Below are 8,694 nucleotides of genomic sequence, written 5' to 3'. Positions count from 1 at the left end.
GGATGCTCGACTAGCACTATGGATGTAGCATGATCGATGGCCATTGATATTTAGATTTTACTACCTGGTACAGAATATTGTGGGGGTATATCCCACGAGTAGATCGTATAAATGTGACGTGTTAGTCAATCGATACATGTATGGAGATTTTGGTATTGTCGCTAGTGGGAGAGGTTATGACTGAGAGGTGCTCTATTCCTTTGGTTGTGGAATGTGTGAGTTTGTTCTGGATTTGACAGCTGTCCTTATGTGCCATGAATAGGGTTATTGTGGATTCTTGAAAGGTTATTAGCTTAGTATAGGGTAAGCGGAATCACCTTGAGGTCCGCTAGTAGATTTACATCAGATCAGATGTGTTCATTCAGCATAGTATTATTATGGAGTAGTCTTCGGGTGTTGGATGTTATTCCTGTCGTTAGCTATCCTATTTAATTCTATATTATGCCATGTGGGTTGTGAGATGACTTGATTATTCACACGTGTGTTGTGGTCCGGTGTAGCTTGTCGTTATTGCACATTAGTTGAGCTTGCATTTTTTAGTGCATGGTGCTATCCGTCTCCCCAGGGTTGTATATTTGCACTTGGCATGCTTGTGGTCAATATGCGGGTGTTTCATAGGTATAAGCATTATGTCTTGATGGACACTTCCTTAATTATTATTAAGTGTGGATCGGGTGGCACGCCACCATGGGTATGTTATTTGGATCGGGTTGCACGCCGCAATGGTGTTCATGTGTGGATCCGGTTGCACGCTGCAACAGTGAGATGTTGAGCACGGTTCCCTATATCTATTCCTGTGTATTTTGTTTCTCATTCTCTGAGAAGGGTTCATAGCGTCTGTTCGACTATTTTATTCATTACGCGGGCTGGGTAGTTCTTTTTCCAGAGTTCATTCTTCCTTATGTGTCATATTCAAGTTGTATATTGTTGGCGCATTAATGGCATCATATGAGATTTTGGTTAGTGTTTGAGGTGGCTCATTGCCGAAGTATCTTGTATTGGGTAAAACGAGGTTATTGGATCTGAAATCTGTGCGATCGGGTTTATGCAAGGTGTATTAAAGAGAAAGTGTCACTATTTGGTTCTGAATAAGGTAACAGTTCTTGTCAAGCAGAGAAACTCTATTAGTTATTGATTTGACGGGTATTTATGAGTTCTTACGCATGTCTTTCATCGTTGCAGTATTGTGACGATTGAAACCCGGCTTATATGTGTTATGAGGTATACTACGGGCGTCAGGTTAGTGAATTTGCTGTTGTTGTGCTTGGAGGAGGTCGCCTTAGGCAAATGCATTATGCGGTGCGTTGTGTGATTCAACATGGGTGCATGATCATGTGTGAGTTCAGCGTGGGGAGATTGATACATTGTTCGTAGGTTAGAATCATGTCTTGTAGAGAAATTTAGAGGTTGGAATTTGGTTCTAAGGCTTATTGACTAATAAAGGGGAGGATCTTCAGTCTGGCTCGAGCTAATGTGCTCAACTGGGTTGTGGTGGCACGGGTAGGTGCACAAGGTGTTGCACAACGATTTGGGGAAACTTCGGAGCAGTTCTTGGCATGTTAGAAGACAAACGTATGTTTAAGTGGGGGAGAATGTAACGACCCGAGGAGGTCGCCTTAGGCAAATGAGTTATGCGATGCATTGTGTGATGTCAGCATATGTGCGTTGTGTGATGTCAGCATGGGGGAGAATGTAACGGGCGTCAGGTCAGTGAATTTGCTGTTGTTGTGCTTGGAGGTCGTCTTAGGCAAATGATTTATGTTGTGCGTTATGTGATGTCAGCATGGGTGCATGATCATGTGTGATTTCAGCATGTGTAGATTGATACGGTGTTCGTAGGTTAGAATCAGGTCTTATAGAGAAATTCAGAGGTTGGAATTTAGTTCTAAGGCTTATTGACTAATAAAGGGGAGGATCTTCAGTCTGGCTCGAGCTAATGTGCTCAACTAGGTTGTGGTGGCATGGGTAGGTGCACAAGGTGTTGAACAACGATTTGGGGCAACTCCGGAGCAGTTCTTGGCACGTTAGAGGACGAACGTATTAAGTTGGGGAGAATGTAACGACCCGACCTGTCGATTTGGGATCTAGCGTATCGTCGGCGGTTTGAGGCCTTGAGTAGCTTCACTTCGTGTATTGTGACTTGTACGCGTGGTCGAAGTTGAATTTCGGGAAGTTCGGAGTGGTTTCAGAAGGAAAATTCTCAATTCGGAAGCTTTAAGTTTGAAGAGTTGACCAAGGTTTGACTTTTGAGTAAACGACCTCAGAATAGGGATTTAAAGGTTCCAATAGGTTCGTATGATGATTTTGGACTTGGGCGTATGTTCGGGTTAAGTATCGGATGGTATGAGAGCATTTCGGCATGTATTATGGAAGGTTGGATTTTTGGAAGTTTAAGAATTTCTTAAGTTTGATTTGAAATGAATTTTGGTGTTATCGATGTCCGTTTGGAGTTCTGAGCCTTGTAATATGTTCGTATCGTGATTTATGGTTTGTACGCAAAATTTGGCATCATTCCGGGATGTTTAAGCATAGTTCGGACGCGTTCGGCGAAGTTGGAACGTTTGAAAGTTTAAAGAAAGGTTCTGATCGTCGATTCATAGTTTTGATGTTGCTTGGCATGATTTGAGGCTTCAACTAAGTCTGTATTGTGCTTGGGTTGTGTTGGTACATTTGAATGGGGTCCCAGGGGCCTCGGGTTTGAAACGGATTGAAACTTGGAATTGAGGACATGCTGTTAATGCTGAAGTCTGGTGTCATCGCACATGCGGAAGGAGTGGCCGTATATGTGGTCACGCAGGTGCGTAGGGGCCATCGTAGGTGCGATTTTGGTGGAAGGGACCAGGGAGCGCAAGTGCGAGGAAAATTCCCTACGTGCGAAGTCGTAGATGCAGAGAAATCATCGGAGAAGCGGAAGGAGCTGTGCAAGAATGGCGCACAGAAGGAGAAGGGCTCCACATGTGCGAGTGCACAGGAGCGAAGGTTGGACCGCAGAAGCGGTCGCGCAGGAGCAGACTTTGGTATGCAGAAGCGAATTTTCCTGGGCTTAGGGAGAACCGTACATGTGATGGATTTGTCCGCAGGTGCGGCTAGTGGTCTGCTGGTGCGAAAGTCGCTAGACAGTGGTGCTTTTAAATCGAGACTTAACTCTCATTTTTCTAATTTTTCTCTTGGTGGCTGAATTTGGGGAGTTGTTTTGAGGGGTTTTTCATTATGCAATACAAGGCAAGTAATTTACCACTTGTTGAAAGCTAAATATATGGTTTATATGTGGATTTAAGGATCAAAATTTATGGAAATAGTGGAATACCCCATAAGGAAATTTTTTCTACTCCCCCCAATCTTCACTTTACGCTATGCCAAAATAACCAACCTGCAATGAATAGGGAAGGTATAGTAATGCTATGAATGACCCAGTATCGAATACTGGTAATAATATGTGGTTTTCATTATGCAATACAAGGTAAGTAATTTCCCACTTGTTGAAAGCTAAATATATGGTTTATATGTGGATTTATGGATCAAAATTTATGGAAATTGTGGAATACCCCATAAGGGAATTTTTTCTAATACCCCCAATCTTGAATTTATGCCACGCCAAAATAACCAACCCGCAATGAATAGGGAAGGTATAGTAATGCTATGTATGACCCAGTATCGAATATAGGTAATAATATCAACAAAAAGTCGGGTACATCTGGGTTGGTGGAACTAGGTCCGCGTGTCAAAGAAGATCTCTGTTATTGAGTCCATTCTAAGCATGCTCATGATATGGGAAGTGGCGTCGCTGAGATTCAATGATTCCATCATAGGCCCTTTCTCTACAACCTAGAGATCCTATAAGCTTTCGGGGGAATTTTGGTAGGAAACCTAGAATTTGGTGTTTTTAGATTTTTACCATAAAATTGGACATGGAATTGGGAATTAATTACATATTTGAGTTTGTAATGTTATGGGTAATGTTTATCTTCAAATATTTTCGGAATTCGGGCACGTGAGCCCGACGGTTGACTTTGTTGACTTTTCGAGCGGAGTTGGGAGGTGTTACAAATTAATTAATTATGATGTTGGAGTTTATTTTTATTGGTTTTCATGATTGTTTGAGTAGCTTTGGATCGACATGCATCAGTTTGAGGTGTTAGAGTGGTGATGGAGCCGGTTGTGGAACTTTAGTGCGATGTAAGTCTCCTATCTAACCCTGTGAGGGGGAATTTACCCTATAGGTGTTATATTCTTAAGTGAAACATGTTGTGGGAGCTACACACGTATGAGGTGACGAGTGTCTGGGCATATGCTAGAATTCCTGATTATGTCCGGGTAGACTTAGGTTCACGCCATGCTATAATTATACTATTTTAGTTATCTTTGTTCGTTTAACTCCTTTATTTCACGTTATGACTTGAGACTAGACTTGAGTAGGGTGATAGACTCGCTATTGTAGAGATGTAACAAGCTACTTGATAATTCGCGGAATAATTTGTGCTTCCTTTATGAATTTCTCCCGTGTTGTGCGTATTCATTGCAAAGTTTTCCTTAAATTTCATAATTCACACATATATTCGTAAGTGGGGTCAAGGACCCGTTAAAGCTTATTATTTTAATTAGATCGGGCCGTTTGCCTTGGCAGGATTTTGTACCACACTCTTATGGGAGCGGGTCGTTTGCCTCTGCAGTATAATAGATGCATCTATGGTTCGTGTCGCTCCACCCTCGGCAATGCACACATTATTATGTGATCAGGTCATTCGCCTCGGCAGTATCATATTCCTTATGGGATCGGTCTGTATGACCTCGGCATAATTGTGCGTTATATCGCTAGCAATCTGAATATTCACGAGATTTTCCTTCCACTAATGCCTTGCATTTTATATGGTGTTTCTTATTCATTTGATATTAGCACCTGATATGTTTCCGAGTTGTTGAGATAGAATACGAGATTGAGAAGTTTATATAGTTAAATGAAACTTTAAAAGATTATGTTGTTACCATTTCATCCTAATATTACTGTTGTGCTTCATATATGTTTAGGATTTATCATATTGCTTTATTGAACCTCTAGTAAGTATCGGCGTCGACCCTTTGTCACTACTTCTCCGGGGTTAAGCTACATACTTACTGGGTACGCGTTGATTTACGTACTCATGCTGCACTTGCTGCACTTATTGTGCAGGTATATATATATATATATATATATATATATATATATATATATATATATATATATATATATATATGTCTGGTGGTCTTTTGGGAGCAAGGGCGCGACTATTTTGGGGACTTTACAGTGAGCTGCATTCCATGTTACGATCCGCAGCACACATAATCTCCATGAGAGTCATTTATATCTCCTATCTAACTTGTATTCCAGACAAATGCTGTATTATTATTGTACTCCTTAGTAGATGCTCATGTACTTGTCACACCGGGTTTTGGGAGTTCCTAGTGGATATTCATTATTGTAGTTCACGTAATTATTATCATTTCACCTTGTGATTTATATTTTATACGGATGTTTGAAATACAAATCACGGGTTTTCTACGAGTACCAAGCCTTACTCTACTTATTTAATGGGATTCATGATTTTAAAAATAATAAAATGAGTGACTAAGTTGATTAAGCAATGTTGGCTTGCCTGACGGAGGCGTTAGGCGCCATCATGACCTATAGTGGATTTTGGGTTGTGACATGTTTTACCGTTACTTGAGATAGATTTACTATTATCGAACTGAAATTTCATGATTTGATGAGAACTGGAATGCCCTGTACTATTTTAAAAATAATTTGAAACGAGTATTTATTGGTGACAAAGACAAGTATAAATGGAAAGAGACTTTGAAAGATCCCTTAGCCAACAACGGGTTTGTTAGACCTGGTATACCTTGTATTTACAGATTACCGATTACAGTTATAACCCTTGCTAGTGGGAAGGTAGAACTAACATACAATTATAGTTTTTCCTCGAGTAGGGACCTATGTTTATATTTGACTCCTTTTACGAAGGGATCCACACAGTGATACAAATTACATGATCCTTTCTTGGAAACCTCTCAAACATAAAGATTTTCTATGACACAGTGTTTACTAAGTTTATTACCGATTTATTAAATTGATTTATGTTACAGGAAATACACGAATAGGCTGATTATATTTATCAATTTTGAAAGGGCATTCTTATGATATTTTATGTTGATATACTAGCATGTTTTCTGACTTGTCCCCAATTAATAACGGTTGTGGTTAAGTGTTATTACTCACTGAGCTAGCGACTCGCTCCCCGCTATTTTTTTTATAGAGACAGCAGTAGTCGCGAGCGAGAATTTTGTTAATTAGAGTATACGAGTTGATAGTCCTGATGAGCCCCGCAATTGTTCACATGGGCGAAGAGTTTATTTATTGTTATCATCTTTCTTTTGAACTCTTAGAGTCGCTCCAATATCATTTTTATTATTATCATAAGTATTCATTCGTTATATTAGATTAGTTACTACTATTGCACTTTCTTTTTGTATTTTTAGATGAGTTTCATATTATAATGTTGGTATGGTTGATAATGTTGGTGAAAACTTAGTTTTTGTTAGTTGATGAAGATTATGACAGGTTTAGGTAAATATTGGTTGGCTGTTATTTGTTTATGAGACATGAATATTTTTGGATAGACCTAAAATATGGGAAACTCTGTCCGATTTTCTGTAAAATACCGATCAGAGTCCTAGGTTAATCCTAAATTGGGTCATGACAAAGTTGGTATCAGAGCCCTAGGTTAATCCTAAATTAACACACACCCAATACCAATCCAAAAAACATCAAAATACACTGTATAAAGGCATGAAGCTGAAGGTAAAACTAGAACTGGAGTTGTGGTCAAGGCAGTCTTGAGCTTCTGAAAGCTCTCTTCACACTCATCCGACCACCTAAATGGAGCACCATTCTGGGTCCATTTTGTCATAGGCGCAGCAATAGACGAGAAGCTCTCCACAAAGTGACGATAATAACCGGCCAAGCCTAGAAAACTCTAAATCTCAGTAGCTGAAGATGGTCTGGGCCAACTCTGAACTGCCTCTATCTTATTCTGATCCACCTTAATTCCCTCACTGGACACTATGTGCCCCAAGAATGCCACAGAGCTAACCCAGAACTCACACTTGGAGAATTTGGCATAAAGTTTCTCCTCCCTTAGCCTCTGTAGTACAATACTTAAATGTTGTGCATGTTCCTCATGGCTACGTGAGTACACCAGGATGTCATCAATAAATACTACGACAAACAAATCAAGATACGACTGGAATACACTATTCGTCAAGTACATAAATGTTGTTGGGGCATTGGTCAACCCAAAAGACATCACGAGAAATTCACAGTGACCATAACGGGTCCTGAATGTTATCTTTAGAATATCCGAATCCTGAATTTTCAACTGGTGATACCCAAATCTCAAATCAATTTTGGAAAACTCCCTCGCTCCCCGAAGATGGTCAAATAAATCATCAATACGTGGCAAATGATACTTGTTCTTGATTGTAACTTTGTTCAACTGCCTGTAGTTGATGCACATACGCATAGTACTATCTTTCTTTTTCACAAATAGAACTGGTGCACCCCAAGGCAACACACTTGGCCTAATAAACCCCTTATCAAGACGTTCCTGAAGTTGCTCTTTTAATTCCTTCAATTCAGCTGATGCCATACGATAAGGACGAATAGAAATGGGCTGAGTGCCCGGCACCAAGTCAATATCGAAATCAATATCCCTGTCGGGTGGCATACCCGACAAGTCTGTAGGAAATACATCCGAAAAGTCTCGCACTACCGGTACAGAGTCAATAGTATGAGTGTCTGTATCAACATCTCTCACAAAGGCCAAATATGACAAATACCCCTTCCCAACCATCCGTTGGGCCTTCAAGTAAGAAATTACCATGCTGGCAACATAATCTAGAGAACCTCTCCACTAGACCTTTGGCAACCCCAGCATCGCCAATGCCACGATATTTGCATGACAGTCCAGAATAGCATGACATGGAGACAACTAATCCACACCCAAGATTACATAAAAATCAACCATACTAAGCAATAATAGAGCAAATCAAGTCTCTATTCCCTGATAGCTACCACACACGACCGATACACACGGTCCATAATAATAATATTGCCCACTGTCATAGATACACGAACATGTGAAACTAAGGACTCGCGGAGAATATCCAAATAACGAGAAAAATATGATGATACACGTGAATATGTGGAACCAGGGTCAAATAATATAGAAACTTCCTTGTGGCACACTAAGACAATACTTGTGATCACTGCATCTGAAGCAACGACATCTGGCCTGGCAGAAATAACATAGAATCGGGCATGACTGCCAATTGATCGACCTCCCCCTCTTAGGCGACCCCTAGCTGAGTGAGCCCTACCCCAAGCTGGGTGGGTGGGTGGTGAAACCACTAGTGCTGAAGTCGTAGCCTGACTCCTCTGCGGAGCTGAACCTCCCATAAGGAGGGGACAATATCTCTTTATGTGACCTAAATCTCTAAACTCAAAATAGCCATTCTCTGAAAAAGTCAGCAAGTATTAAGGTGCACCCCAAGAACCAGAATAACTACCAGAAGATCCTAGTGTAGATTAACCATGAACCGATGGTGCACGAGATGAACTCTAAGCTGGTAGTGCTCTAAGAGAAGACTGACTCTGTCGAG

The sequence above is a fragment of the Nicotiana tomentosiformis genome, chromosome 11 (genome assembly GCF_000390325.3).
Source record: "Nicotiana tomentosiformis chromosome 11, ASM39032v3, whole genome shotgun sequence".
NCBI classification, from domain to species: Eukaryota; Viridiplantae; Streptophyta; class Magnoliopsida; order Solanales; family Solanaceae; genus Nicotiana; species Nicotiana tomentosiformis.
This window is presented reverse-complemented; position numbering follows the sequence as displayed.